The sequence below is a fragment of the Prionailurus bengalensis genome, chromosome E1 (assembly GCF_016509475.1).
Source record: "Prionailurus bengalensis isolate Pbe53 chromosome E1, Fcat_Pben_1.1_paternal_pri, whole genome shotgun sequence".
Taxonomy (NCBI): Eukaryota; Metazoa; Chordata; class Mammalia; order Carnivora; family Felidae; genus Prionailurus; species Prionailurus bengalensis.
In genome coordinates this window covers 48,501,052-48,523,251 of record NC_057347.1, presented here as the reverse complement: position 1 = coordinate 48,523,251, position 22,200 = coordinate 48,501,052, and the positions used below count along the sequence as shown (strand labels likewise).

The window sequence follows — 22,200 nt, the reverse complement described above, 5'->3', positions numbered from 1 at the left end:
GACAAAAGACGGAATTTAACGAATAATCACAGTAATGGATGAGATTATATCACATCATCTAACGTATGTGTAATTGCAGATTAGAAGGAGAAAGGTTTGGGAAAATATTTGACGACCCAATAGCTACAAATTTTGCAATACAAAGAAAACTGTAAACCCACCAGTGGAAGAAGACCAATGAACAAAAGAGATAAACAAAGAAAACCACAATCTGATACATCATAATCAAATTGCAAGAACATAACTACAGATAACATCTTAAAAGCAGCCAGAGAAAGCAGATGCATTAAAAAGATAAGAATGACTGAGGATGAGGATTTCTCATCTGAATGATGTCAGAAGATAACATAGTGAGTCTTTAAAGCACTGAAAGAAAAAAAAACCTGTCAATCTAGAATTGCATATTTAGGGGCGCCTGCCTGGGTGGCTCTGTCGGTTAAGCGGCCGACTGCGGCTCAGGTCATGATCTCACGGTCCGTGAACTCGAGCCCCACGTCAGGCTCTGTGCTGACAGCTCAGAGCCTGGAGCCTGCGTCGGATTCTGTGTCTCCCTCTCTCTCTGCCCCTCCCCTGCTTGTGCTGTCTCTCTCTCTCTCTCAAAAATAAATAAACATTAAAAAAAGAACTAGAATTGTATATTTAATAGAAATATCCTTCAAAACCGAGGTGAACTACAGACATCTTCAAACAAAAATCTGTCACCAGCAGACATGTGCTACGGGAAAGGTTAAAGGAAGCCATTCAGGTAGATGGAAAACAATACCAAATGCAAATGTGGAAACCTGGATCAACTCAAGGAATAAAGAGCACTGGACACAGAGGATAAGTGTGTAAATGTAAATTATCTTTTTTCTCCTTTTGAAAATTTCTTTGAAAGAAAATGTACTTTTAAAAGAAGAGATAATACAACTACATTGGGGTTCATAATGTATGTAGAAACAGGTTTGGAATAGGGAAATAGAGCTTCAGTGTTATTAAGGCACTTACACTTTATGGTCCACTGGTATAAGAGTACTTGAAGGCAGAGCATAGGAAAGAGCCGTGTTGCAAAAAAGAAAAATAAAGAAAAAGGTGTATCTACTAAGCCAATAGTAGAAATAAAATGGAGTATTAGTTAAGTGCTCAGTGAATCAATAAAAGGTATGATAAGAGGAAAAGGGAAAAAGAGATGGGACAAATTGAAAACAAGCAGCAAAATGGTAAAAGAAAACCCAACCGTACCTATAATTACATGAAACACAAATAGTGAAACATTTCATCTAAATGACACAGCCTGTCATACTGGATCTGGAAGGAGGTGTAACTATGTAGTATTTTCAAAATAAACTTTGTATATTTAAACACACTGAAACTAAAAGGATGAAGAAAGACGTACCATGCAAACAGTAATCAGAAGAAAAGTGGGGTGGCTATGCTAATATCCAAGTAGATTTGAGAACAAAGAAATTTAGCAGAAACAAAAGAATATTTCATAGTGATAAAAATTTAATTCATAAAAATGATAGAGCAATCTTAATGTTATGTACCTAATTTCAAGAGCTTTGAAATACACGAGGCAAAGACTGACAGCACTGAAAGGAGAAATAGGCAAATCAAAAAATTATAAATGAGGAGATTTCAACCCTCTTCTCTCAGGAATTGATAAAAAAAAAAAGTAGATAGAAAATTAGTGAGGATATAGATGATCTGAAAAACGTTGTCAACCAACTTGACCATTAATCAGACACCACATTCTGGGCCATACAACAACTTTCAATAAATTTTAAAAGGATTAAAATCAGGGGTGCCTGGGTGATTCAGTGTCCGACTCGATTTCAGCTCAGGTCACGATCCTGGGGCATGGAATTAAGCCCCATGTCTGGCTCTAGGCTGACTGTGGAGCCTACTTAAGACCCTCTCTCTCTCCCTCTGCCCCTCTGCACACATATGTTCTCTCTGTCTCTAAATTAAAAAAAAAGAAAAAAATATATGTATGTTTTAATCCTTTTATATATATACATATATACATATATATATAAAAGGATTAAAATCACACACAGTATATTCTCTGACCACAATGAAATTAAATTAGAAATCCATATATAACTGATATTCCCAAAATATTCAGAAAATTAGAAATACACCTAATTTCAAAAAAAATACACCTAATTTCTATGGGTCAAACAAGAATTTACAAGGTGAATTAGAAAATATTTAAAAATTAATAAAAAATGGAAGCATAGTGTTTGTGGAATGCAGCTAAATCAGTGCTTTGGGGAAATTTTTATCCTTGAGTTATTTTATTAGCAAAGAAGGAAAATCTAAAATAAGTGATAGAAGCTTCCCCTGAAGAAACTTATACAAGAATAGCAAATTAAAGGCAAAATAAGCAAAAGAAAGAAAATAATAAATGTAAGAGTAGAAATAATGAAATAGAAAACAAAAACAATAGAGAAAATCAGTGAAACCAAAATCTGGTTCTTTGAGATCAATAAAATGGATAGACCTCTAGGTAGACTGATCAGAAACAATGGAGAGAAAATATAAATTAACTAATGTCGGGAATGAGAGAAAGTGGACATCGCTATCTGATCCTACAGACATTAAGAGGGCAATAAGGAAGTTTTATGAATAACATATTGCCAAAAGTTTTGATGATTTAGGTAAAATACAGAAGTCTCTTAAATAATACAAATTAACAAAAGTAAGGCAAGAGTGGAAAACTCAAAGAGTTGTATATCCCTCTAAGTATTAAACATACACACACACACACACACACACACACACACACACACACACTCACAGCCCTCTGAAATCCTGATAGATCCCTGTGATGCTTTTATAAACATTTACTTTGAGTACCTCCCCTGTGTCGGGCTCTCTATGTTTACAGAGGTAAATGATTTAACGCAGCCAGGGAGGAGACAAATAAGTGAATAAATAAAATATGGCATAAATGTCATGGGAGAGCTATGCACAGAATGCTATTAGGGAAAAACTATGAGATACCTACACTGGACAAGCCTTTTGTAAGGACATGAATATTAAAGGATAATGATGTTGATGGTGTTGCTGATGCTGAGGGCGATGACTGATGGGGATGAATGAGATGATGACGATGACGATGACAGCAACAACAAAACAACTAATATTTACTTTGCTCTTACTCTACTGACATGTATTGCTTCGGTGCTTTACATATATTAACAGATCTAACACTCCCCAAAGTCTGTGAGGTAGACAACGATTATTATCCTCATTTACAGACAGTGAAACTGAGAGACAGGTGACGAAACTTGCTCGAGGTTATCAGCTTGGAATGAACAGGAATCAACGAGTTGGAAAAGAAAGAGAAGAGAATCCCAAATGGAAGGAGTAACAGGTACAAAATCCTGCAGGACTGTGGCATATTGGAGGCGTCAGGCTTGCTTTTCTTCCGTCACAGGCACATTTGCGGGAAAGGCGATCTCTACCCTCTGTCCCCACTTTCACTCTCTCGTTACTTCAAGAAATATTTACTGAGCAGCTCGGTGACTGTCCATTCTTTACCTGAGTTTGACCCCACCCCTTCCATTCAGCTCAGCGATGACCTTCTCGTGGCTGGTAAAAGAGGCCATTTTAATAAACATTTCTTTTTATTATAAAAGTAAATACAGAGTGTGGTGGTGGTTATACAGTTCCATAAATTTATTTTAAAAATCATTCCACAGCACTCTAAGCAGAAGAATTCTACGGTATGAAAATTATACCTCAATAAAGCTGTTTTTAAAAAGTAAATATAGGGGCGCCTGGGTGGCTCAGTCAGTTAAGTGTCTGACTTTGGCTCAGGTCACGATTTCACAGTTCGTGGGTTCAAGCCCCGCGTTGGGCACAGCCTGGGGCCTGCTTCGGATCCTGTGTCTCCCTCTCTCTCCGCCCCTCCCCTGCTCACACTCTGTCTCTCTCTCTCTCAAAAATAAATAAACATAAGAAAAAAATTTTTTTAAATAAATAAAAAGTAAATGTATACTCAGTATAGAATATGTAAATTCTATGTAATTATATAAAATTTACATAGAATATATGTATTCTATGTATAAATATATAAAAATTACATAGAATTTATGTAAATGCAGAGCACCTGGGTGGCTCGGTCATTAAGCATATGACTTTGGCTCAGGTCATGACCTCATGGTTCATGATTTTGACTCCCACATTGGGTGAGCACGCGCCCCAAGCCCCACTTCAGGTAAAAAACCCCCACTTTGGGTGAGTACTGCTTCTCTCTCTCTTTCCCTCTTTGTCTCTCTCTCTCTGCCTTCACTCACTTGTACCCTCTCTCTCTCAAAAAATATATGTAAATGTACAAAAATTATATATAGAAAATATAAATATATTTTAAATAATATATTTTAATATATTAGTATATTTTAAAAATATATTTATGTATAATAACACATGATATACTTTAATATATTAACATTTAGCAATATATTTTAAATAAGTTATAACAGATAAAAAATATATTTATACGGCATACATATGAAATTGCCTACCATCTATCATCCAGAGTAACGACGTTGACATCTTAGTGATTTTTATGTAGACTATACTTGCAGGTACCAGGATATTTCTCAAGTCCTAAACCTGGTGTTTTCTTCCATTTCTCAACCTTTCCCAGCTTGGCCTGCTGCCCTTACTACCTCACAGAAAGGATGACACAACAGAGGTATAGAGAAACCAAAGGAGGCAGTTTTTGGCTTTTGACTCTCTAACCTGGGCCAGTGGGGCTCGGGCCTAGAAGTGTATCAGTCACAGTGGGTTTTACCCTGCCTGCTTCCCGACTCTAGACTAGAAATGATTCTCCAACCTGGAGTAATGAGGCATAATCTGAAGTGAAGGGGAAAACGATTATCTGTGAGTCTGTTCCTGAGCAAAGGCCTTGTTTCTTGCCCCATTCTCTGGGCCAAGCCTGACGGACGGGGAAGGCGCAGAAACCCCACAGAGATGGGGCCGCTCTCATTGCGGGGGGGCCTGTGCTCACAGGCCAGATGGATGGAGGCAAGGGGCTGTATGACCTTGAGTTCTTAGCCACACCGGCAGGTATACTGGAGCCAGAAGCAGAAATGGGCTGTGTGGTGTGTGCGTGTGTAAGCAGGCCAGCGACTGCTACACCCAGTTTCCTGTGCGTTCACGCCTCTCCCTGACAAAAGGCAGGAAGAATATAAAACCTCCGAGGTGTTTGAGAGAAGTATGGATGCAGCAAAGAGAATGCAGGGCTTGAAGGGGCTTTCAAAGAGGAAGGAGGGGTTACAGAGAAGTAACCGGTATCAACCGGCCACCAAAGGTCCGTGGGGGCAACAGATGTCTCGTTGGATGCCTCTGTGGATGGGTGATATGCACGATCAGAGGGCTCCGTGCCTCATCCACCACACCATGGCATGAGAGAGCCCTTGGTTCTCACATGGTATCCTGGGGAAGCGACTGACGTCCGGGGTGACCGAGGACTAGTATCAAGTTTTGGCCGTGCAGCCAAATGGTGACTCAAAACAGAAACTGAGAGTATAGTACAAAAAGCTCATTTGAGTTGACGGCCTGAGATTCGTGCCATTTCTTAACTCGCCAGTAAGAATTGGGGTGAGACTTTGGTGGTATTTGGTTCAGATCCCATCTGCCATCCTGCCTCCTCCTCTCCATGAAGGAGATGTCCATGAGAGGAATGGTAGCAATCGAGAGGCAGACGACAGGCTGATTCTGTGCCCCATACTTGATGCGGTGAGTGTACTGAAGGCCTAGACTCCCTCCTTCTAGGCTTGAGTTAACATTTGACCTGCAGATGTCAGTCCATATTTAGCGACTCTTCAGCTTTAGTTAATTTCTAAAGAATTGGTTAAGTCATTTTATATAGTTGCTTTACCCAGAACCAGAATCGAGGAATTAGAAACCCAAGTGTTTTGTTTTTGTCACTGCCTAATTATTTTGTAAGAATTCCAGGGAGAAGCCACATCCCCTACAAGGGAAGAAAGAAGCCGGACGGTCTTAGAAAAGGGCCGCGGTATCATTATCGATATCACATCGCTTCTTGGCCTTTTGGCTAAGATCAAGTGTAGTATCATTATCGATATCACTATTTCTTGAGTACCCAGTAAATATTGGTGGATCCATTCTTAGAAAAAGTGCCCATATTCCCGAATTTGGCCCTACTCCTGAATATGTCCAACTAGTAGTGAATACAGTCTCTTGTCTCCATTAAATAATGTGCATTTAATGACAGTTAACCTATAGAAGAAGCTGGGACAGTTGATTTTCTGCCCTCACTGTAATTCAGGAGGACTAATTTTCTTGCCATTGCAACATAGGTATTTATGCGGCTAACACCCATAAATGATCACATAAGATTTACATGAATTTCCACCCCACTCGCTGAATAAGAAAGCAAACTGTGAAACAAGCTTATGGAAATAGTTAAAGAATTAAGATCTAATCATATTTCAAAAGCTCACCCTCAGAGGAACGCTCTGAAGCAGAGGCCACAGAAACTGAAACTCATTTATTACTTGGGCAGAAACACAAACTTTAAGAGAATGAGGGAGGAAAAAAAAAACTTTACTTTGCTCTAGGGAAGAAGCAACTATTCTCTGATGTGCAAAAAAGAATTTATCATCAAAGACCAAATGTAAATGGGGCCAATTAATTTTTTTAAGAATCTCTACCTTCTCTAATATTTTTATGTCTTTGTTAATGTTAGGCACGACACCAAAATCTAATGTTGCATGATTTGACAAATGTTAAAGAAAAAGAAGAAATTTAAAAATATATAATATACACTTTAAATATACTTAATATATTTACATATGAGTGTCATCATCCGTTGGTGTAGTACTTTTAGGAAGCCGATGGAAGATCTATCTCAAATATCTGACTTTAGACATTGAAGAATGGTGACAATTGTCCAATGACCAAATGATGTTAATTGAATTGTTGGTCCGGCAACAAATTATTTCAAATAAGCTTTGAATTTGGGAGTTAGACGTTCTGATCTGTCATACTCATAAATCTCATTAATATTCTACTTATTGTTTTGGAAAATTTTCTACTTTTTGGCTCATTTGTATAAGAAAAAAGAATGTAATGAATATTAATTGGAAAGTTTATGAAACAATGTATTTACAGGAAGTTGCCCTGTTAGATTTGCAGGCAGTTCAATATAAATCTCGATACTTAACAAAATCTCTATTGTCTCTGTTGGATAATTTGGAAGTTTGGAATAGGTGCTGGGAAGACATTCTTGAAATGTAGTCATCAGATCTTCCTAATTAAAAACAGCTTTGAGCTTATCCAGCTTTCCAGGGTCATCTACACTGAGACAGAATTACCATACCAATTTATTTAAAAGTAATATTCAAAGTGTTTGGCAAGAGTATGATGCTGTCCCATACTCCATCCGCACACAGAAGGTCTTGTTAGTTTTGTTGCTGTGTAGGTGAATTTCCCATCACCCAGACCCTCAAAGCTGCTTCAGCCATCTTTTTTCATCAACTCAAGTTACTTTGATTGACGATTCCAACAACTGTTGCCAAATGGTAAGCAGTAGAGCATGGTGGGAAAGAGCACAAGCTTTGAAGTTAAACCAACTCGGGTGGTGTGACCACGGGCAACTTCTTGAACTTTCCCGCTCACTATTTTATAATGTGCAGATAAAGTGGACAATAAAGATTAAATAGGACTGAGGTTTAGCAACATAGGCATCGTGGAAGTTCTAGATGGCAAGGGATCAGAGAGTGGTGAGTAAGCACTGGAATGAGGATAAAGACCAGGTTCTTCATGCGTGAGGGAAGGGGGAAAATAAAAGGTAAGGCAACAGTGATCAAAAGGCGGACCTGATGGACTGGGATCGTGGAGGCGAACTAGCTGAGTAATGTTGAGGTCTAAGGCATGTCTGCATTTTTTGATGGGTAAAGTGGAAACAAGAGAGAGGTTACTTTAGTGGAGATGAGCTTACAAAACTGTAGGATCGGGCTATTAAAAAAGTCAGCTGTCAAAATCAATCTTTTGTTACTCTTTCTTGTTCATTCTTTCTCTTTGGGTCCTTTGGGTTCACTTTGGGACTTTGGGTCCTTCACTGCTTGTCTTAGATTCTTTTTTTCCAAAGTTTATTTAATTATTTTGAGAGAGAGAGAGAGAGAGAGAGAGAGAGAGAGAGAGAGAGAACATACACCAGTCAGGGAAAGGCAGAGAGAGAGGAGGAGACAGAATTCCAAGCAGGTTCCACCCTGTCAGCACAGAGCCCCACGAGGGGCTTGAACTCACGAACTGAGAGATCATGACCTAGGCCGAAACCAAGAGCCAGACACTTAACCAACTGAGCCACCTAGGCGCCCCTGCTTGTTTCAGATTCTTTACTGGGGGAGGAATTTTTTTTCCTGACATGCATCCAGAAACGGGGGTGCTCTGCTGCTTTTGATATTGCAATGATTTTTAGTTGTAATTGTTTACATTATATAATGGATAGATACAAAAGAACATTCTACACGACTATGAGAAACGATAAACAACCACACCACTTAACATCTAGCATCACAAATGCTGAGCCGAAATCAAGAGTCGGATGCGTTACCGACTGAGCCACCGAGGCGCCCCTCTCACACATTTTTAGAAGAATTCGTTCATGATGCTTCATTTGAAACTGTATTTCCTTCATAGCCACTGCTTTAGAATAGTCAATGGTGTGAACGGATCAAAATCATCCCTGAATTGATGGTTCAGAAATCAAATGTTCAACTTCAAAGGATAATGCCACCAACATTTTATAGTCTCACTACAACATAGAAGAGTTCTTTCTGTTCCACTTTCTCTTTTTTTTGTTAAGTTTATTTCTTTTGAGAGAGAGCGAGTGCAAGCAGGGGAAGGGCAGAGAGATAAGGAGAGAGAGAATCCCAGGCAGGGGGAACTCTCGAACCGTGAGATCATGACCCGAGCCGAAATCAAGAGTCAGACGCTTAACCGACTGAGCCCCCCAGGTGCCCCTGTTCCACACTTTCAACCCTCCTCAGCATTGTCAGACTTCATGTTTAATAGCAGATCTAGTAAGATATAATTCACATATCATAAAGTTCGCACTTCTAACCTGTACGATTCTGTGGTTTTTAGCATATTCATAGAGCTGTATGTCTATCACCACTATCAACTTCCAGAACATTTTCATCACCTCAAAAAGAAACCCCACACCCATTAGCAATCACTTCCCTTTTTCCCTCCCCCCAGCCACACTGACCACCAGTAATCTCTTTTCTGCCTCTACAGATGTTCCTATTCTGGACATGTCATATAAATGGAGTCATACACATGTGGCCTTTAGTGACTAGTTTCTTTCACTTAGTGCATCTTTAGGGTTCATCTATGTTGCAACACGTGTCAGGATGTCATTACTTTTCATTGCCAAATAATATTCCATTGTATAGAAAAATATATTTTATTTATCCATTCATCAGCTGATCGACATTTGAGATGCTTCCATTTCTTGGCTATTATAAATAATATTGCTGTAAACATTCTTATACAAGCATTTTGGAGGGGAAATGTATTTTCCATTTTCATCCTTCAACAGAAGATCATGGAGATTTTATTTGCAGGCCTCAGGCTCCTAGGTAGCAGCAGAAATGCTAGGTCATATGGTAACTCTATGTTAAACTTTTTAAGGAACTGCCAAACTATTTTCCAAAATGGCTGCACCATTTTTCATTTCCACCAGCAAAGAATTAGGGTTCTAATTTTTCCACATCCTGGCTAAAATTTGTCATTTTCTCTTTTTGACTGTGGCCATCCCGGTGGCTATGAAGTGGTGTCTTTGGCTCCTTTGATCCCTTGCCCAGAAGTAGCAGCAAACATATGGGCTCAGGTCATTCTCTGAAAGCTCTACTTGGTTTGTTTTTTTTCATGGAGATGCTCTAAAATAGTGGCTCCAATCTGGGAGCAGTGGAGTTAGGAGGCATCCATCACAGCATTATCAGAAGGCGTGAGAAAAAGCACATTAGAAGAGCTTGAGGCCTGAAATAAAGTCTCCATGATCTACTGTTGAAGGGTATCCCTTACCCTCTTACAGATGCTGAATTCTTCAAACTGTTCAGTGTCTTCCAACTAGGCCTTTGCAGCATCACTGTTAAACTTTCCATCTTGGTTGAACACTCTCTTGGGGCTATAACTGACATGCGCACTCACCAACTTGCCTTTTGTTTCCTTTTGGACCAAAATCAGCACCACAAGCCACCCTATCTATATCCCAATTACACTCTATCCTGATGCCATTTGGACTGGACGGGTCTTAATCCTCATATGACCTTTTGGGGATGATTTGTTTGTGTCAGATGCCAGACGGATTTATTACAGCATAAATCTTGAGAAACAATTTCGCATAGCTTCAATATCTGTGAATAGGCTACAGCAATGAACAATATTTCCCCCAAACAGGACTACAATGAAGGAGGGAGTAGAGATGACACCAGAGTGAGAGGTAAAAAATGTTATTTGAGATTCTAAAGCTACTGAATCAGAATCTCCAGGATCTTGTGGCCCAGGAATCTGTATTAAAAAACTTTCTCATTGCTTCCGATAATCAGTCAAGTTTGGGAGCCACTGCTCCAGCTAACTGAGGATATCACTGGGAGCACACTCCTAAATAAAAGACAGTCATTTATAAAGCACATAATTTCTGTTTCTGCTATATTATCTCATTTCTCCTGTGACTTTCCTGGGAGAGAACCCAACGAGTTGAGGCTGGTTGTTTTCAATAAATGAATATCATCAACTTTGATAACCCCCAAAGAGTTGCTATGGTAACATAGAACAAAGATAATACCCATCAAGATCTAAATAATCAAGGCTGCTCCGTGATCTTAAGCTGGCTTACTTTTAATGGTTTTAAGTGCAGACAAAAGCAAAGAGCTCCAAGGAGTCAGGCTCTATTAGTACCAGAGTATTTAACTAATTGCGTGCTCCCCCAACACCCCAAATAACAGCAGAGGGGAATAGGCTGTTTGGTCACGAAGGCAGTTAAAATACAGAAATGTAGTTTTCACGGAGCCCTCCACCCTCCACTGGTCTTTATCTAATTCGAGTCAGGCAGCTAGGTGTTGGAATTAACTTCTCTGAACTAAATACAAAAATTCAAAGTCATTTTGGGATTTGATGCTCATTCATTTTCAACCAAATATTCACATTCATTTCAAATTCACACAAGGACTGCAACAGCTTCACCTAAATCAGTTTTCTACAAGTTAAACATCCCTCCTACACTCAGATGTGATTGTGGGACCACTTTGATCTTTATTCCCAAATTTATTGCTCTGTGTAATCCATGACAAAATGTAATGTGATTTACTATATCTCTATATGACAGCCCAGCAGCTGACAGAACTTAATAATTCAGCATAAGAAAAAAACCTGGCACCAAAATAGGGGCTCTTTAGTATCAGTTTACAATGAAGCCGATACAAGCTGATCCTAAGAACTTCAAAACAATTCCTTTTTTTTTCTCACGTATTTAATGAAGGACATTTTCATTCCCTAAACGTGTTTTGTAGCTGCAAGCAAGTAATTTTGGACCATTCTGCTTTTGTTCTCATTAAAACAATGTAGGACTAGTCATAGCTGATGTTCCTTTCACAAAGAAAAGGACTAAAATTTTCCATTTAATTGGAAATAAGTGAAGAAACACAATTGTGGGAATGTGGGAGATTCTAAAAGAAGTAGATTTATATTTGGTTATGGTATAGAAAAAGCATAGATGAGCTAATTAAGCACTGTATATATAATTATTGGAATTAAGACCTGCCTTTGAAATTGCTAGGGCTGAAGTTTCTCTGAAATTCCTTCTCCCTGAGCACAAGTCGGAATCCGGAGATGGAAATGTCAGACCAGACAGCCCTTAGGTCTCTTTCAACTAAAATTTCCAAGATTTTTGACATTGCTTTTTAGAGGGTCATGGTGGTTCTTGTTGGGAGTGGTGGTGATGGGTGTGAGAGTCTCTTATGCTCCTGGCCAAAATGGGAGAAGTGGAAGATGCTTACAGCTCACTCGTCTAGCTCCCATAGAGGTGACTGGATGGTGTGTGAATATGGGGCCTCAGCAGTGGGGTCTAGCTGGGTTGGGAGAGCTCCAAGTTCCTTCTGGACTCTCACTGGGTTTCCAGCACTGTGGTTCTCAACAAAATGCCCCCAGATGCCCATCTCTTGGATCTTTAGATATCTGTCAACCTATGACCCAATCAATGGGGAGTCACCTTCCTATCACCTCTCCAGGATAGATTATATATTCCAGGTAGATTATATATTCACAACTTCAATTAAAAAATTTGAAAGTTAATGTCTTCTTATAGACACTTGGATGAAACATTCTTCCTTAGGTTCGTGTATTGTTTGGAAAGGCTGGCGGGTTGGCTAACTTTCAAGAGTACTCCAGCGGTCCTTGTAAAACCATCCAGGAGGTGCAACGAACTAGTCAAAACCCACCACCGATCACAATCTGATTCCCCGCTTTGCATGTCCAAAAACTCAATGTGGCAAGTGCTCCTGTGTAGGTTACTGGACTCACACGGACCAAATCTATAGCAGACCTAGGTTTTGAAGGTCATTTGATGCTATGTTCTATCCATTATAACATTTCAATTATATTTGCACATAACCTTGCTCTTGACATGCTTGGTACTGGTCATTTGTCAATAATGCTCATCTTTAGTACTATAATCTCAGAACAGAACTCAGAAAAATTCTAAGACTGTGTACCGTCTCTTGTTTGGAAATGTTAGAGTTCACTGATACAGAATCTAAGGCTATTAAAATCCTTCAAGTGCTTTTCTAATGAACTACATGAATTTACATCGTTTGCAATTCACCTAAAAATAAAGACCAAATAAAACTGAACAAATATATTATGAACCAGACTCTGTTCTGTAGTGCTTTAGTGGGCCTTTAATTTTTTCTTAACTGGCCACAACATTTCAGAGGTTTAAAAAACAAAAAAGGTGTGAACTAAATAATTTACTACAAACAGGCAGAAACTAAAATTTTAAATTTCCTTGACCGGTTAAAGGTATAATACAAATCTTTTCACACAAAATAGACTCAGAAGTTGTTCCCCTCCACTTGCTTTTCCAAGGTAAAATTTTTTTTAATGTTTATTTATTTTTGAGACAGAGAGAGACAGAGCATGAACGGGGGAGGGTCAGAGAGAGAGGGAGACACAGAATCCCAAACAGGCTCCAGGCTCCGAGCTGTCAGCATAGAGCCCGAAGCGGGGCTCGAACTCACGGACTGCTAGATCATGACCTGAGCTGAAGTCGTATGCTTAACTGACTGAGCCACGCAGGTGCCCCTTCCTTTTCAAAGTTTAAATTTAAGAGTGTAGTATTTAATTCTCCAGTGTTACTTCCCTTTTATTTTGAGGTGAAAGAAAGAGAAGTGTTTTCTACACACAATTTCCTAAAAATGGTTTGTTTTCATTTGTTCCTTCCATTTGAAAGAACCCCTGTGGCTGCCAACAGAAGATGTTTAGAAGTTTCTACCAATAAGAAGTGCTGTGTCCTTGACAGCTTTAGACAGAAAGCTCCTAATACCGCCAATATAATTTCCCAATATGCTAACCCCCTCCACTTCACCCAGACATACATACTCATTATTGGTGTTATCTACTCTCTTGTTTGTCTCCCATTCAATTATGACTTCGGAGCCAAAAATTCAGGGTTTTGGCCAAATCAAGGAATCTCAGGCCAAGGAGTTTGGATTTCATTCTGGATGCGGTGGGATGCATTAAAGGTTTGTTAGCAGGGAGTGAAATCGTAAAGGTATCGTTGAGGAGGTGGCTTGCCTGGGACCATGGAGAACGAACCAGAAAAAACTGAGCAGATAACTGTGGCTATAGTCAAAGAGCTGCTGCCAATGGGTGAGGGCTTTGGTTCAAAGTCTTAATGAGATGACGATAATTGGAGAAACAAAGGAGATGAAAAAGGGCTATCCTAGCCTTGTGCCTCTTTCTGAAGGAGAAAGCTGCATTAGCAAAAATCACAAAATTAAACAGAAGGAAATAATGGCATTTTGAATTCTGCGCATTTCTACCCAAATACTGTCTTTCGCCCAAATATGGACCCATTCACAAATGGATTTTCCTATAGTAACCCTTTGGCTAAATATGCTTACTTTTGGCATATTTTTCAGAGAGCAACTGGAAAAAATGAAAGATGTATTAAGAGATTTAACTATGGGTGGATTATAAATAATTCTGCAGAAACTGAGCATGAAAACTAACCCTTGGGTGGGTGTGAAATCAATCAATCATGAGTTCTCCCACCTCTTGATACATTCCTTTCTCAGTATTATTGATTGCCTTTTTTTTACATAACCCACTCTCTCTTTTTAAAATTGATACATAATTCATTTATTACCTTACTCACCTTTCTGGAAGTGTATGATTCAGCAGTTTTTAATATATTCACAAAGTTGTGCAACCATCTAATTCCAGAATATTTTACCAGCCAAGAGGTAACCTTATACCATTAGCTGTCATTCTCCATTTCCTCCACCCTCTCAGCCCCTGGAAACCTCGCCCACTTTCTGTCTCTATGGATTTGTCTATTCTGAACACTTCGTATAAATGGACTCATGCAATGTGTAGCCTTTTGAGTCTGGCTTCTTTCACTTGCATAAGATTTTCAAGGTTTATCCGTATTGTAGCATGTATCAGTACTTTGTTCTTTTTCATGGCTGAATAATATTCCATTGTACAGATATACAACATTTTGTTTATTTATCACCAGTGGGCATTTGGGTTATTTCCACTTTTTGACAATTAGGAATAATGCTATGAACATTTATGTACAAATTTTTGCATGGACATATGTTCTCAATTCTTTGGAGAGATACCTAAAAGTGGAATTGCTGGGTCCTCTGGCAATTTTATGTTTAACTTTTTGGGGAACTGCCAATGGTTTTCCAAAGTGGCTGCCATTTTACATTCCCACCAGCAAAACATGAGGGTTTTAATTTGTTCATCTCTTTGACACCTCTTAGCATTTGGTCTTTTTGACTATAGCCATGTTAGTGGGTGTGAAGTACTATCTCACTATGGGTTTGATTTGCATTTCTGAAAAGGCAAAAAATGCTGAGCATCTTTTCGATGTGCTTATTGGCCATTTACAGACTTTCCTGGGGGAAGTATCTATTCAAACGATTTGCTCATTTTAAAATTGGATTATCTATCTTTCTATTGTTGGGTTATAAAAGTTCTTTCCACGCTTGTCAGATAGAGGATTTGCAAATATTGTATCCCATTCCGTGGACTGTCTTTTCAGTCTTTGGTGGTTATGTTCTTAGAAGCACAGTTTTTTTTTTCTTTACTTTTGATGAAGTCCAATTTATCTATTTTCTCTTTTGTGGCTTCTGCTTTTGTTGTCATATCTAGGGATCTGTTGCCTAACCCAAGGTCACAAAGATGGATGGTGTGTTTTCTTTTAGGGGCTTCATAACTTTAGCTCTTACGTTTAGATCTAGCAGGGTTACTACTGACAAATTCTCACAGGTTTTGTTTATCTGTGTATCTTTTCACTTATCCTTTCATTCTGAAAAATGACTTTACCCAATGTAGAATTCTTGCTTGATAGTCTTCTTCCTTTGGGACTTTGAATATTTCATTCCACTGCCTTCTGACCTTCATGGTTTCTGATGAGAAATCAGCTGTTGATCTTTCCATTAGTTCTTTATACATCATTTCCTTATTTCTTTGAACATATCTCAAATAGCTGATATAAAGTCTTTATCTACTAAGTCCAACATCCGGGCTTCTTCAGGGACAGTCTTTATTGATTTTGTTTTCCCCTGCCCAGAGGCTATACTTTCTTTCTCCGCATGCCTCATCATTCTTTTGTTAAAAACTGGCCATTTTGGATATTATGAGGTGGCAATTATGGAAATCAGATTCTCTCCCTTCCTCAGAGTTTTTTGTTGTTGCTGGAGTTTTATTGTTGTTGTTATTGTTAGTGACTTTTCTGAACGAATGCTGCAAACTATGTATTCTGTCATAAATGGTCACTGAAGTCTCTGCTGAATTATTGGTTTACTAACGATTGAGCAGAGGTTCCTTAAATGTTTGGAAACAGTAAGTCTTCCAGTTTTTGCCAAGGACCTCTGTGTGCATGCTGGTGAGCACCTTCAATGCTAGGATGGAAGATTACAACTCTGCCTTAGCCTTCTCTTCCTATTTGTGAAGCGCCTCAAGGTCAGCCAGAGGTGAGAGTTTGGAACCTTCTCAGATCCTTTCTGAGCATGCACAGAGCCCCGGGTGTGCACATAGCCATACAAATGTACACAGATGGCATTCTAGATTCCAAGTAATATGCTGGAGATTACCAAAGCCCCTATGCACAGCTCGTTTCCTAGTTTTATATTTTAAGCTTTGGGTTAGCCTATTGTTTGCCACAGCTGTTATGTACCACCTCAGGCAGCCACGATCTTAAACAATTATCTCTAATTGTGTTTGAAAAGTACTCCCAGGGAAAAGGGTTTTTCAAACTGGGTGAGCTCCAAGTCAGGACAGATAAAGACACCCTTGTGAATGAGGTCTCCCTGGGATCCATTAGACAGGACAAATAATAATAGTTCTCAGGAAATGGGCTTTGAAGGAGCTGCCCTGTTTTGCCTTCTCCAGTGGTTTCCAGGCTACTAATTTTCTCCATGATTGTGGCTGTTGGTTTTCAATGCTACTACAGAAAGTGGGAAGAAAGGTAGGATAGGAATAGAATAAGTTAACCAGTCACAAAGCTTGCGCTTCTTACTGGGTTCAGCTGGGTTTTGTTTTCATTTTTAATGAATGCTCCCTAGATTGCTCTAAGCCTATGATTAATTTCCATAGTTCTGGAAGGTTGATTATAATCATTTTTGCCTGTTTTCTCTTTGGTTTCACAGAGGAAAGAACTTTTGGAGATCCTGACTCTGACATTTATCCTGACATCCTCCCGAGGACACTCCTTCAGTGTTATTTTCCACAGGGTTACATCATTTACTGTTTTCTCCTTAGGAAATATTATCCATGTGTAGGTCTTCAGATTCTACCCCAAAGTCAGTATCTCTCAAATCTACATCTTTAACACACAAATTTTCCCTGCAAGCCTTATTGATGACCAATGGCCATTTCTATGTGGATATTTTACAGGTGTCTCCAGCCAACATGTCTTAAAAACTTCATCCACTTGATTACCCAAACCAGGAAACTGGGAAACATTCTAGGTTACTCACTTTCTTTTATCTTAAAATATTTTTATCTTAAAATCATCAAACACCTCTGCCATCAAATCTGCCAACATCCCACCTACCACAAAGCTAATCATTCTCTTATTACACCTATCCCCTTGTATAAAATTTACTTACATGGATAATCCCCTTACTAGACTACAGCATCACACAAGCAGGAATTGTATACTATTCATCTTCTTATTCCCAAAACTCATCCTATTGCCTAGCACATTATAGTCAGTCATACATTTTATCAGTGCAGCAGATTGCCCACACACCAATATATACCCTTTCTCACATGTTCTGTTCATAATATAGTGTTCACATTCCTCCATCAGGAGATGAATGAGGTCAATGATCTCTCTTCTTCTTTTTTTAAAAAAATGTTTTGAAGTTTATTTGAGAGAGAGAGAGAAAGAGCACAAGTGGGGGAGGGTCAGAGTGGAGGAGAGACAGAATCTAGAGCAGGCTCTGCAACATCAGCACAGAGCCCAATGCAGGGCTGGAACCCGTGAACCATGAGATCATGACCTGAGCCAAGACCAAGAGTCAGACGCTTAACTGACTGTGCCACCCAGGCACCCCAATTATCTCTCTTCTTGCAACTGGGCAAAACTTCGTAGCCGTCTTGACTGAAAGAATGTAGCTGAAATGACACTACTTGATTTCTGAGAGTAGGTCAAAAGGGTGATAGGGATTTCACCTGGTTCTCTGTCTCAGGACGTGGTTCCTGGGAGTCTTAAGCCAACATGTGAGAAATCTCACTACCCTGAAGCTGCCACAGGGAGAGATCACATAAAGAGAGATGCCAGAGGAGCCCCAGCTGTTTGAACCTTTCTTGTACGAAACCCAGAAATGTGAGCGAAGAAGGCCTCAGGTGGCCTCGGCCCCAGAGAAATCCCAAGCCAGAACCACCCAGTGACATAGCTCCTGCATTTCTGAATGACAGAAAGTTCAGTGATAATAAATGAAGGAATGAAGGTGACAGAGGTATCTTGGTGTGTGGATATCCCTCTTTGCTTTCTCTACCATGCGTCATTTTTCAATGGAAAAAAAAAAAAGGTAAATATGTGATTTAAAGAAAAATATCTCGTACTTGTGTCAAAATTTTTCAAAATGTAATCTATGTAGATGCAAAATTAACTGCCATCTAGCAAGGAAGACTTTTCCCCCAGATACTTAGAGACTGCATTATTTTTCTCTAAATACATTGGACTCCATTATTTAACCTGAAAAACTATTCTCCACTCCTCCAAATAAATGATTTCATACACACAATCTCTGCATCATAAAGAAAGATTGTGGATCATTCATATTACAAGTTGACAGCATTATAATATCTAAATGTATCATGTTTCATGCATTGAATGTTCATAGGCAATTTTTTGCTAAATTAAATGTCTTCATGTGTTTTAGTAGGTTTCTAATCAAGAGTCATTTTGTGAATCATTGAATACTTCTTCTAATTCTGAATTTTCACACATTTAGTGATAATAAATTTAAAAGTGGTTTATCTTCATGAATTATTTAATATATCCTAGATGGAGACAAATCCACAATGACAGAAATGATTCTGTTTTTAACACATGTTTAACCTCAAGTTAATAGCTGTTAATCTTGAGATTATATTTTTTTAGAACAGATGCTTTCTTAGCACAGATAAAAGAAGTTAAACAATAAACAAAGCCTCATCCAAAAGAATATGCCACCTCTCAATAACCTCTCAGCATGTTCTAAGAGAGTTGTGATTAATTACCTGTAATTTTTAAAAATGTGTTTTGCCTGGTTTACCTAAGCCAAACTCAGTGTTAATTTAAGTAAACACAAGAAAAGCCTTGTATTTTGATTCAAAAATATAAAAAAACTTCTCTCTGTATTGTTAAAATTAGATGCACAATCTGTGCTCGTGGCATTGTTTTATATATTAAATCTATAAAGCTTTTTTTTAGAAAACAAACTTTAGATATTTTTACTCTTCAAATGTAGGTAAATAAATCTAATTACTCACTCAACAGATGTGTTGGGAGTACGATATAAACTGTCAAAATTCCTCCCACATGAGATGTACAGTTTACAGTTATCAGGAAAAATTTCCTCAGTTCACATTTCTTTTTGCTTAGTACACTGAGCATAATTTTTCATTAAAGTCTATTTCTGATGCCATCACTTAAAAAAAATTCCATATCTGAGTTTTAATTCCCAATTTCAGGCAGCTACATTCTGGGCTGAATGAAAAAATTAATAGTACTTTGTGAATTATTTAAAATGCCTTACTGGGGCACCTGGGTGGCTCAGTTGGTTAAGCATCCAACTTCTGCTCAGGTTATGATCTCACCTTTTGTGAGTTCGAGCCCTGCGTTGGGCTCTGTGCTGACAGCTCAGAGCCTGGAGCCTGCTTCAGATTCTGTGTCTCCCTCTCTCTCTGCCCCTCCCCTGCTCGTGCTCTGTCTGTCCATCACTCTCAAAGATAAATAAACATTAAAAAAATGCCTTATGTACAAGGGTGAATATAATTTATTGTCAAGATTGGATGATTTTTGAGAATGAACAAGGTGTTAAGAATTACACTGAGGAAACAGGAATTGAAACTAGGACCTATGGTCATCCTACATTTGAATTATATCTTCAATATGCTTTTAACGGAATAACATTAAATACCACTCTCCTAGGTCAAGTCCACAGTCCATCTAACCAGGAGAGATCCTATACAAGTAATCTTTATAGAGGCAGGAAGAGTCATAAAGGTCCTCCTCAACACCATCATTTTCATGTATTTTGGGTGTAGAAAATCAGCCAACAGGGGCTCCTGGGTGGCGCTGTCGGTTAAGCGTCCGACTTCAGCCAGGTCATGATCTCGCGGTCTGTGAGTTCGAGCCCCGCGTCAGGCTCTGGGCTGATGGCTCAGAGCCTGGAGCCTGTTTCCGATTCTGTGTCTGCCTCTCTCTCTGCCCCTCCCCCGTTCATGCTGTCTCTCTCTGTCCCAAAAATAAATAAACGTTGAAAAAAAAATTAAAAAAAAAAAAAAAAGAAAATCAGCCAACAGATTGAAAGCGGCTGCCATCAGCATAAAGAGACACCTGAGGAAGCGGATTTAGAACCATAAAAGGAGAGAGCCAGAATGACGACGGAATATGCTGGTTTTAAGTCATCGTCTGTGTGGCATCACGTTGTCCACAGAGACGAATGAATGGTCAGGAGGGTTGCTGATGTCCGACGTCATCAGCATTTTTTGTTTAAAAGAGTCGGGGAGGGGTACATTAGAGAAATCGTCTTCAAAATGTCAGTGTGGGCACATGCATAGGGATTACATTTTAGTTATTTAGAAACCGATACCGGGAACATTTTATTCCTGGGCAGTATCTGGTGAATGAGGCATTCCTGTACTTCCTTTTATTTGTCTTGAAACTATCTCTTTCAAATTTTTCCAAACAGTGCTTCGTTGAAAAAAATAATCCGAATTAACCCAACTGTGGTACCAGAAGATCAGAGAATCTGATTCAAAATACCTCTCCATCTTCTGCCTAAAATGAGAATTTTAGAAAATCTTCACACGGAAGTTGTCTCATTCCCTTTATCCTTTGGTTATCCTGTTTCAAATGTTTACCAGTTCTGTGTTTTCATAATTTTAAGTTTCATTATGGATATATGCAAATCACATTTGATACAATAGCAGCACAAATGTTGTGATCTATTCTGTTTTTAGAGAGCTAGGCAGCATTTGTGTCAATTTTACTGGTTTGTGAAATCAAGCCCGAAGAATTATTCTTTTTTTAAACTATTTTTTAAATGTTTATTTAGAGAGAGAGAGTGAAAGAGCATACTTGCACAAGTACAAGAGGGGGAGGGACAGAGAGAGGGAGAGAGAGAATCCTAAGCAGGCTCCACACCGTCAGCGTAGAGTCTGATGCGGGGCTCGAACTCATTACCTGTACCAAAATCAAGAGTCAGACGCTGAACCGACTGAGCCACCCAGGCACCCCACCAAGAATTATTCTTTATGAGATCTTTTCAGTCTATTTGGGGCACTATAATCGAGAAAACTATAACGAACCATCCCTCCATCTATCTATCCACTAAATTTTTACTGGACGTCTACCATGTGTCAAGCACTGTTCTAGACCCAGAAGAAACAACACTGAATAATGACCAAGTAAACAAATAATAATAAATCATGAGTGAGAAGTGTGGGTACAATAACAGAAAGTGGGGGGGGGGGGAGTTTAACACTTAGGCAGGGACCACCCGGGCATTGGGAGATACGAGATCTGAAGGAGTAATGGAAAAAGTAAGTGTAAAGGCCTGATACAGGAACAAGCCTGGCATATTTGTAAATAACAGGCTGCATTCCAGATCTGCCTAACTGAGGGGGAGAGGAGCAGGAGATATGTTGAAAGTTAGGCAGGGGCTGGATCTCACAGCACCTGGAGGGCAAAGCTAAGGAGTTTCCATTTTGCTCTAACAGTGATGAGAAGCCACTGGAGGGTTTTGAGCAGGGGAATACACACTGACTGTTGTGTGCAGAACAGACGGTTGGAGCAAGCGTGAAAACAAAGAGCCCGGGTGCTTGTGGATGAGGGTGATAGTGGCAGAGGTGATGACAAGTGGTCTGATATGGGATATATTTTGAAGATAAAATCGGCAGGACTTTCCTGATAGGAAGAATGTGGGTGCAAAAGGATGAAATGAGTCAAGAGTAACTGAGTCCTACTTACTGGTTTGGAGAAGACTGGTTTGGGGAGGATAAGAGTTCTGTTTCAGAAAGGGTAGGTGTGGGATTTCTATCAGAATTTCAGGGTGGATGTCTATGAAGAGGTTGGATATCTGAGTTTGGAGTTCAGGGGTGAGAGACTAGGACAAGAGACACAAACTGGAAGTGGTCAGCATGTAGATGTCACACAAAGCTGTGAGACTGGACAAGATCAGTTAGGGACTGAGCAGAGAAACATTAAGAGATCTGGAGACGAGG

General features: G+C 39.2%; 1 protein-coding gene and 1 pseudogene across 7 annotated transcripts in view; one reads left to right on the top strand and one right to left on the bottom strand.

Moving 5' to 3' along the window:
• Positions 1–22,200, bottom strand: part of CEP112 (centrosomal protein 112) — a 427,630-nt gene that overhangs the window by 107,185 nt on the left and 298,245 nt on the right. The gene's annotated exons all lie outside the window — the stretch shown is intronic.
• On the top strand, positions 6,033–6,167 carry LOC122486274 (annotated as a pseudogene).